The sequence below is a fragment of the Lycorma delicatula genome, chromosome 4, assembly GCF_047948215.1.
Source record: "Lycorma delicatula isolate Av1 chromosome 4, ASM4794821v1, whole genome shotgun sequence".
In the NCBI taxonomy this organism is placed as follows: Eukaryota; Metazoa; Arthropoda; class Insecta; order Hemiptera; family Fulgoridae; genus Lycorma; species Lycorma delicatula.
In genome coordinates this window covers 214,422,668-214,431,964 of record NC_134458.1, presented here as the reverse complement: position 1 = coordinate 214,431,964, position 9,297 = coordinate 214,422,668, and the positions used below count along the sequence as shown (strand labels likewise).

The following is a 9,297-nucleotide window of genomic DNA, read 5'->3' as shown; positions in this document are numbered from 1 at the left end:
TTTCTTCATCATTAGCATTCTTATACTTTCTATGTTCATTCATTAGCTGCAATATATCCTCTGATAAGGTTTTCTGCCAGTTCTCTTTGTTCCGCCTAAGTTCGCTTCTGCTGATTTAAGAATTTCCTTTTTAACATTCTCTCATTCTTCTTCTATATTTTCTACCTTATCATTTTTATTCAGACCTCTTGTGATGTCCTCCTCAAAAATCTTCTTTACCTCCTCTTCCTCAAGCTTCTCTAAATTCCACCGATTCATCAGATCCACCTTTTCTTCAGGTTTTTAAACCCCAATCTACATTTCATTATCACAAAATTATGATCGCTATCAATGTCTGTTCCAGGGTAAGTTTTGCAGTCGACGAGTTCATTTCTAAATCTTTGCTTAACCATGATATAATCTATCTGATACTTTGCAGTATCACCTAGCTTTTTCCATGTGTATATTCTTCTATTATGATTTTTAAATTGGGTGTTGGCAACTACTAAATTATACTTCGTGCAAAACTCTATAAGTTGGTCCCCTCTTTTATTCCTTTTGCCTAGCCTGTATTCACCCACTATATTTCCTTCCTTGCCTTTACCAATGCTTGCATTCCAATCTCCAACTATTATTAAATTTTCATCTTCTTTTATGTGTTTAATTGCTTTGTCAATTTCTTCATATACACACTCTACCTCATCGTCATCATCATGGGCACTTGTAGGCATATAGATGTTAACAATCATTGTCAGTTTAGGTTTCACTTTTATCTTTATTACAATGATTCTATCATTTTTCTAGCATTTTGAGATACTCTACTCTCGTCCCTATCTTCTTGTTTATTATGAAACCTACTCCAACATGCCCATAATTTGAAGCTGAGTTAATTATTCTAAAATCACCTGACCATTTCCTCTTCCCACATTTATCCTAGCCATTTCCCTCTTTAAATTTTCTAACCTACCAACCTTTTTTAGACTTCTAACATTCCATGCTCCAACTTGTAGAATGTTATTTTCTATTTTTCTGGTGATCCCTTCCTTAGTAGTCCCCACCTGGAGATCCGAACAGGGAACTAGTTTACCTCCAGAATATTTTACCAAGGAAGGCTCCATCATTTTTGTATGAAAATGCTGAGAGCTACATTTTCTTGGAAAGAAAGCAGCTGTAGTTTTCCATTGCTTTCAGCTGTGCAGTACTCAGAGGATTGAGTAATGTTGATATGGTCATTTAAGCTGTCCTCACCTATGCCCTTAACAACTACTGAAAGAGCTGCTGCCCTCTTTCAGGAATCATTCCTTAGTCTGGCTCTCAACAGACACCTCTCCGATATGGTTGCACCTTCGGTCCAATTATTCTGTATCACTGAGAATTCAAACCCCCTCACCAACGGCAAGGTCTCATGATTCATAGAGGGTGTTTTAAAGATTAAATATTATTGTCATTTATCCGCTCTAATAAAAATTCAGGACTGCAGTTGTTGATCTAAAGATCAGAAGACATCTTTAAATTGGTGAACTGTTATTTAGTTATTCTATTTGGATGTTCATTTATTAATATTGATATTCAATATATGAGTGAATACTATGTATAAATTATTTTTTAAATTTCATAAACTACATACTCCTTTTATTTATGATATAAATGTAACAATGAAGAAAAATATTTATAACTTATACATTTTTATTATTTGTTTTATGTGTAAAAATATTACAACTGTTATCATTACTTTATCTCCTTTCAGATAGTAAGATGGATTAATAGTGAAAAAACAAATAATTTAGTTCTACAATCAGCTGCTGAGAAAAAAAGAAGAGTGGCATTACTTCTTCTGGTACTTTTATATTTTCTTTTATTAATTTATTTTCAGAGATTTTGTTAAAAGTAGTGTTTAAAACTAGAATTAGCTGTTTTCACTTGCACTTCGTCTTCACTAGCAATCATAATTACTTATGTAACATTTATGATAAATATTTAATAGTCTTAGGAACAATCAGTTTTACAAGTTATGTGATTCCAGGCTACAGAAAAAGTCTTACAAAGTTTATAATAATGTGATGTTGCTTAATATTTAAGAAAGTTGTTGCAGTTAAAAAATAAAAATTTGTTTGATATTAATGATATTCTGGCTAATAATCAGTTAAAATTTAAACGAGGTATATTTTTAGGCTTCTGTTCAAAAATTTATTTTGTTTAATTTATTTATTAAATTTAATTAGTTTTGAACTAGCAGACCCTGTTTTCAGTTTATTCATGTATCAATCCACTTAATGAACAATTCCTGTAGTAATACTTGCCATGTAATTGTGGGATACAGTAGATATCTGCTAGATAATTATATAACTTTGCTTATAGCAAGTACTTCAAAATAAATTTTATGTAAGTAGTATATCAATACATGTACAAACAGTACACAAAGTACAAACGTACATGAGACTAAGACCAGATATTTTTATATTTATCTGAAGATCTAAAATGTTATTAAATAAAACATTTGTCTAGTCTTTAAAGGAAAAAACAAATAAAGAAAAACCCTGATTATAATATGGTTGTAGAGGAGATTCAGTGACTCACATTGTAGGACTGACTGTGTTATAAAAGATGCTTGGTTATACAAGATCTTGTTACACAAGATTATGGTATAAGGAAAGTTATTGTAATCTTCAAGAATAATTGATTATTAATAAATGGTTAACATTAAGAAAATGTAAAAATATTAAAAATATAAAAAGATAACTTGCCAGCTTGAATGACAGGCTAGGGGTTCAATATCCATTTTTTTTTTTTTTTTTTTTTTTTAATAAAAAATAATTGCTTAATTTGCTAATTGCTTGTTTTGTATTTAAAATGATAATTTTATCTCTAAAACAGGAATAAATAAACACTTTTTGGGATACAAAGTTCACAGAACTTTAAAACTTTAATTATAAGTTGTATTTTTACGAATTAAAATGTTATTTCTTGTTGATAGTGTTTTTCTAAAATAATAGTTTTTTTATGTCTGCTAATTGAAGTTTTTTATGTCCATAATTTTATATTAACTTGACTTTACAGCAGGTCATTGAGATTTCAAATTGTTGATAGCTTCCTGTTTGAATCCTTTATTTCCTTTACTACCACCACTTCCATTTTATCAAAATGAATGGTATAAATGATAATAAAACCAGGGTTTACTGAAATGGTGAAAAAGAATTTTTCTCTTTGAAAATTGAAATTGTCATAGACTACTATATTAAAGCTGCTTTTTTTAAAGCGTCATTGACTGCTAGTAAATTTTTTAAAGGTTTAAAAGTCAATAATTTAAAGTTCAGAATTTAGGCATGAATCTATGCTGTTCACCGATAGTTTATTACATGTAAAAGACCATCCAATAATCATCTCATTTTTTTAAATTGGTTGAAAGTAATTTATATAATATAAGAAACTTGTTAATATAAAGTAATGCAAGTTTGATTTTATTTTTTTTATTTTTTTACTTAACTTTCTTTTTCTTTATTTAGATGTTGCTGGTCCACTGTGAAGAAAAGACTATTGTTTCTTTGTACAACATACTGCAGAATGTCTTGCGCACACAGAAACTATTACAAAAAAAGGATCGCTACTTAAGAAATATTATTTGGAGTAATTTTATTCTCATTTTCAATAAATATAAGGAAAATGAATCTATTGGTATAATATTTTTTTAAATAATTTTCAATTTCATTACATATTATATTTATTCTAATATTTAATTCCCCTGATAACTGACTTAATTGCCTAAACCAAGAGTTATTTTTTTCCTTACTAATAGCAGTTACCATAATGCTAGATTTTTTAAACTATTAAATGGCATTAGTTGTTATACATAACAAATAAAATTCTACATATAATTTTTTCCTAATAACTATAAAAGAATACATTTTACTTATCTGTTTTGCGTTCTTCAGTCACAACTCCATAATTTATCATTTTATTTCCTAATAACCTGATACTACACAATTGTTTATTCACATCATGTTTATTAAAATTGTATGGCACCTTCTGGTTGATTGGTGTATAGTTCTCATAAATCACTGAACATATCCAAATTTCTGATTTTTTTATTTTCTTTTTTATTGCAGTAACTAAAATGTCTATCATGCTAAGTCAAATTAGCCTAATCCTTCCTAAATAATAATTTATTTGGGTATATGTTTTAATTAGAATGAATTAGATTTAGACATATGTTTGATGCAATTAAAACATACCACAGAGTTGTCTAAATTCCTTTATTTATCATTTACTCAAATAATAAGTAAAATTTTAAATGAATAACTTACTGTTTTTATTAAGAATAAATTATTACAACAGATGCATTTTACATTGGCATTCTACTCAACAACAGTTGATTGTTGTCCTCTTCATAATATCAAAGCAAAACACACCTCTTCATAACGAAGGACATGTGTTTTTATTTGCACATTATTTCTGTTTATCACTGATTCCATTAATCTATTTTTTTAATTTATACTTCAGTAATAGATATGTACACATGACAGTACTAGGAAATGATAACGCGCAGGCATTTTTTGCCCTCAAAAAAAAAAAAAAAAAAAAAAAAAAAACCACTGAGTAGAGTGAATAATTTCTTGTGTTTTATAACCCTTAATCATTAGAAAATATAATACACTTTTAAAGATAATGCTTTATTCATCATTTTTTATTAATATACTTATTCTATTACTTCAAAGTTGAATAATTTACTTATTAAACATTATGATAAATGAATTAGAAGATGCAGCAAGACATGAGTTGGTGTGTGTACTTTTTCAGGTAATAATAATAATAATAAGTGTTCTGCCCAAAGGCAGGTTTTTACATGGCCATTCTCCAATCTGCTCAATTCTGTGCCATCTGTTTCATTTTATAGTAACTTCCTTTCCTTTTTATGTTGTCTACCATTTTCATTTGTCTCCGACCTCTTGTTTCCTCCCTTTTACAAATCCTTCCAATGCCGTCACCAACAGGCAGTCACGTCTCAGCCAGTGTCCCAACCAACTGAATTTTCTTCTTTTTATTATTTCAATAATTGTCCTCTCTTTTCCCACTCTACGAAGCACCTCCTCATTCCAAACTCTCTCCGTCCAGCTGATATTTTCCATCCTCCTCCAAACCCACATTTCAAAGGCCTTCAAATCTCCTCTCCTCCCCCTTCCTATTAGTCCATATCTCTGCCCCATAAAGGGCCACAATCCACACAAAACATTTCACAAGTTTTTTCCTTAGTTGCAGATCTAGTTTGCTACATAGCACTCTCCTCATTTTGCTGAATGCTTCCTTTGTCCTAGCAAGTTCTCTTCTAATAAGTTAACTAATTTTATTGTAGATGTTAATTGCTTAATTATATTGCATCTGCAGTAATTTAACTGCATAATGATTGTTGGTATTAATGTAGTGATTAGTGTAAAAGTATAGTGCAGTCAGAAAGTTGCTGTGCACTAAAATTATGGAAGTATAATGATGAAACTTTCTTAATACTTAATATTCTTTATTTCATTATTTTATAGAAATGGATATTGCAATAACTGGAATCCAGTCGGGGATCAGTTGACCTGTTAGCTGTGCACGCAGTAGCACATTCTCGTTGGAACCAACCATGATTGATTTCCCCTTCTGTTAACTGGCTAATGAAGTTTGTTAAAACAGCACAATAACAATCACTTTTAACTTACTTTCAAAAAAGATTGGACCCACGATGTGTATTCTACTCATACCGACCGATTCCAATTTTCACTTTGTGTAAAGATTGTTCATGTAATTCATGGAAGTTAGTTGTTGACCATAATCATGAATTTTTTAATTAATATAAGCTCCCAGATGAAACCACACTTCATCTGTAAAACGTGATGTTGAGGATACCTATGGACAATAAAACATTTAAACCATTGACAATAATTTAGTCTTTTGACATCATCTGTAGGATTCAGTTCTTGAACACACATTACTTGCAGGGGAAAAGTTTGTTATTTTCTTACAGCGTTATGTGTGGTAGCAAGTCCTACATCTTGCTACTGTGCTAATTTATGCATTGACTATGACGGACTTTCAGCCATAGCATCCAAAATATCAAGCAGCTTTTCTTAGTTTAGTTCAGGTGGTCTTCCACTTCAATCAATGTTTTCAACAGAGCCTGTTGCCTGAAATTTTTCGACAAGAGCTCGAACTGCACTGCAATGAGAAGCAGGAGTATTTGGAAACTTTTCAAAAAACTTGTGCTTCACTAAATCAGTATACTTACCACTTTCATGAAAGACATGTTCAACAAGAAACTATGTTTCTAGCAACTATTGATTCCGATAAATGAAACACAAAACAAAACAAAGCATGTTCAATCACAACTCAACTTTTGACATCTTGGTTATTACTGAGCAATGCCCAATGAACCCACAGGGCTGAAAGAACAGAATCCACCACATAATTAATAAAGCATTCTGCACAGTGACTGAACTTCTGTGTATTAATAATAACATCAAATCACTCATAAGTGTAATTGTATCCCACTTAGTATTAGTAAATAAATGCTTCACAGATCCATATCCAAAACAGACAGCCAAGTTGAAGTGAATCTTTCCATCCCCCACAAAATATTCAGACATTCTTGCATTATATATCCCATGGTTTGTTCCCAGATAGTCAGTGGACCATTTGTAACCTTACACTTGTTATTTAACTGGTAATATATATTTTTCAAAGCAGCAGCATTGCTGGAGGTTGTTTATTGGCGTCTTACTTATTTAGTCAATTGATATTGTTTATCCACTTGGTTCTCCAGGTATACTATGGTTGGCCAGTAGGGAAGGTGCATCTATTCTCCCCATATGAGGCCAGATAGCTTTCTAATCATATTGTTGCAATATTTTTATTTCCGACTAGTTAATTCTTGGTGAGGTTTGTATGTTGAACAACCAAGGTATTTAGTGTATTTAATATGTTTAATTCACATACCACAAAATTGCTGAGCACTCTGTAAATCAATTGTTGAAGTGAAAAACATGTATTTCTGTTTTATTAGATTAGGATGCAGCATTCAGTATTGGATCAAATTTTGAAATTAAGATTTCTTCTTCTTTTTTTTTTATATATATATTAAATAATCTTCAAAACAAATTTTGGGTACCATCAAACTATATATTTTTCAGATATTAAAATAGCTAGTTTTTCATTATGAAACATGAATGTAGATTTTGTAATTCCATATCTGGAATGGAATGGAATGGAATGCAAAGTTGGCGGGAGTTTATTTCTCCCTACTTATCGCAGAACCTGGACAGAGTCCCTTGCTGCTGGATGATTCTAATCGGGCTTGTTTTTTTTTTAAAACGGTTATTTTAAATGACGGGTCTAATTTTTCAAGTTTTGTTTATTATTTAGTGATTTTAAGACGGATTTAGTTGCATTCCAATCCGTTGTTGAACCAGCGTTATTGAACCCATTTTATGGGCCGACCGCGGAAGGCTAGGCTTATGAAGCCTGTCCTCCCGACGTAATTCCCCTTCAGACCGTCTACTGAAGTCCTTTCGGTGCTAACGCTTCATAGGCTAGCAGGAATACGCCACAACGGGGCACTAACTATAAGGAGGGAGCAATGCGACCCCTACTCCGGAGGAGTCGCAATTGCTGGTTTATTTTACTCTACTTGTAAGTTTTAAAAAGGAGAGGTTGTGTAGAAGCTCTTCATCCGCTTCTGCTATGGCTGCCCTTCAGGACGCATCTCTGCTGGGCTCTGTTCCGGACTCCAGTCCGTGATGTAATCCATATCTGAACTTAAGATAACTGGTGAATTAAAGCCACTTTTTTGTGATATAAGGATGAGTAACATTATTTTTATTACAATCATTTATATTAATGTAATTTTTTCTTAAATTTCAGTATTCAATCTTATCGCATTTATTCACCTAGCAATAGAAGATGTACCTACTTTTTCAGAATGTCAGTTTTCTACGATCATTTCATTAATATTAACTTCACTATCTGCTCATAAATTGGATGATAAAGATGAATTATGTATCGCTTTTTTACAGCTTATTATGAAAGTTATATCAGAGTTCAATAAGAAAAAAAAATCAACAGGTATTTACATTGTTTTATTTTTAATTTAATATTTCATTTCATTTATTATTCTTTGTAAAATGATTATAATTTTATTTTATAGTCTTTCATGAATTAACCTGTAAAACTTTCTTATTACTTTCCGTACAACACAACTTGGAAGAGAGGAATCCTGATATTGACTTTCCAGCCTTAAGTCCAAATGGACTTCCCAGTGGGTGAGCCACTGTTATATAGAAATTGATTATTTCATTAACCATTAATTACCAATAAAAGATAGAATTGATTCCACTCTGTGCCAACCAATTCTTTTGTAATTTTGCTTTCTAAATTGGTTTTTATTGGCATTCATAGCTTATTAATTTTGTGAAATAAGTTAATAATTCCTCTAAAATAATATTAGTCTTTATTATTTTTCAGTAAATACTTCATAATATTTTTTAAATGTTTATAGTTGTAGTGGCTTTTCAGGTAGAGAAAGTTTATCCTATAATTTTAGTTGATAAGCAGAAATATTTTTGAATTAAAGAAATTGTTAATGGTTTTGTATTTTCTACTTCAATTAGTGTTTATTAGTTTTTACAATTTTCCTGACACATTTGAAAAACAGAGTCATACAACCTGAAGAATTCACCATTTTTATAATTATAACAAATTGAGTTCATCATCCATCCTCCTTGTTTATTGTGTTCACAACAAAGTAGAACATACCTGTTTGTTTATAGCTTCTTTTTAAACCAGTGAAAAAAATTCCCTGCATAGAAATTTGAATGAGATACACTACTTATCTACATATCTCTGTATATCAAATATAATTTTTTGTGCATAAACATGTTTGTCTACAGGTGTATTAATACCTCAATGACTTCTGAAGAACAGTTCTTTAAAATCAGTTTGATTTAACATTCAAAGTGGTTTAGATTTACTTAAAATTAAAAAAAGAAATACCTAAACAAAAACTAATGGGTATAATTTAATTAGAGATTTTTTTAAGTATTGAAAATTATTTACTCCAAACTTTTTGCTAATTATTCTTCCATAACATCTTTACAGAGCTAATTACATAGCTCCTTCATCAGTGGAATTACCAGCGGCACTATTTTTTAGTTTCTGTCGTATGGATTAAGAAACCCCTTTACCACATAGTTGTGCTGGAATTTGTTATTCAAAATGCCTTCCTAATTTACCAATGCCTGGTTGTGGTTTTTTTTGACGAGCAAAAGGCATACAACACAACTTGGAACAGAG

General features: G+C 30.7%; 1 long non-coding RNA gene across 1 annotated transcript; it reads left to right on the top strand.

The window, feature by feature from the left end:
• Positions 1 to 1,747: 1,747 nt before the first annotated feature.
• On the top strand, positions 1,748 to 7,948 carry LOC142323017 (uncharacterized). The gene is made up of 3 exons (XR_012755997.1): positions 1,748 to 1,816; positions 3,483 to 3,651; positions 7,870 to 7,948. It is a non-coding gene; the product is annotated as an uncharacterized LOC142323017 (long non-coding RNA).
• Positions 7,949 to 9,297: the final 1,349 nt, after the last annotated feature.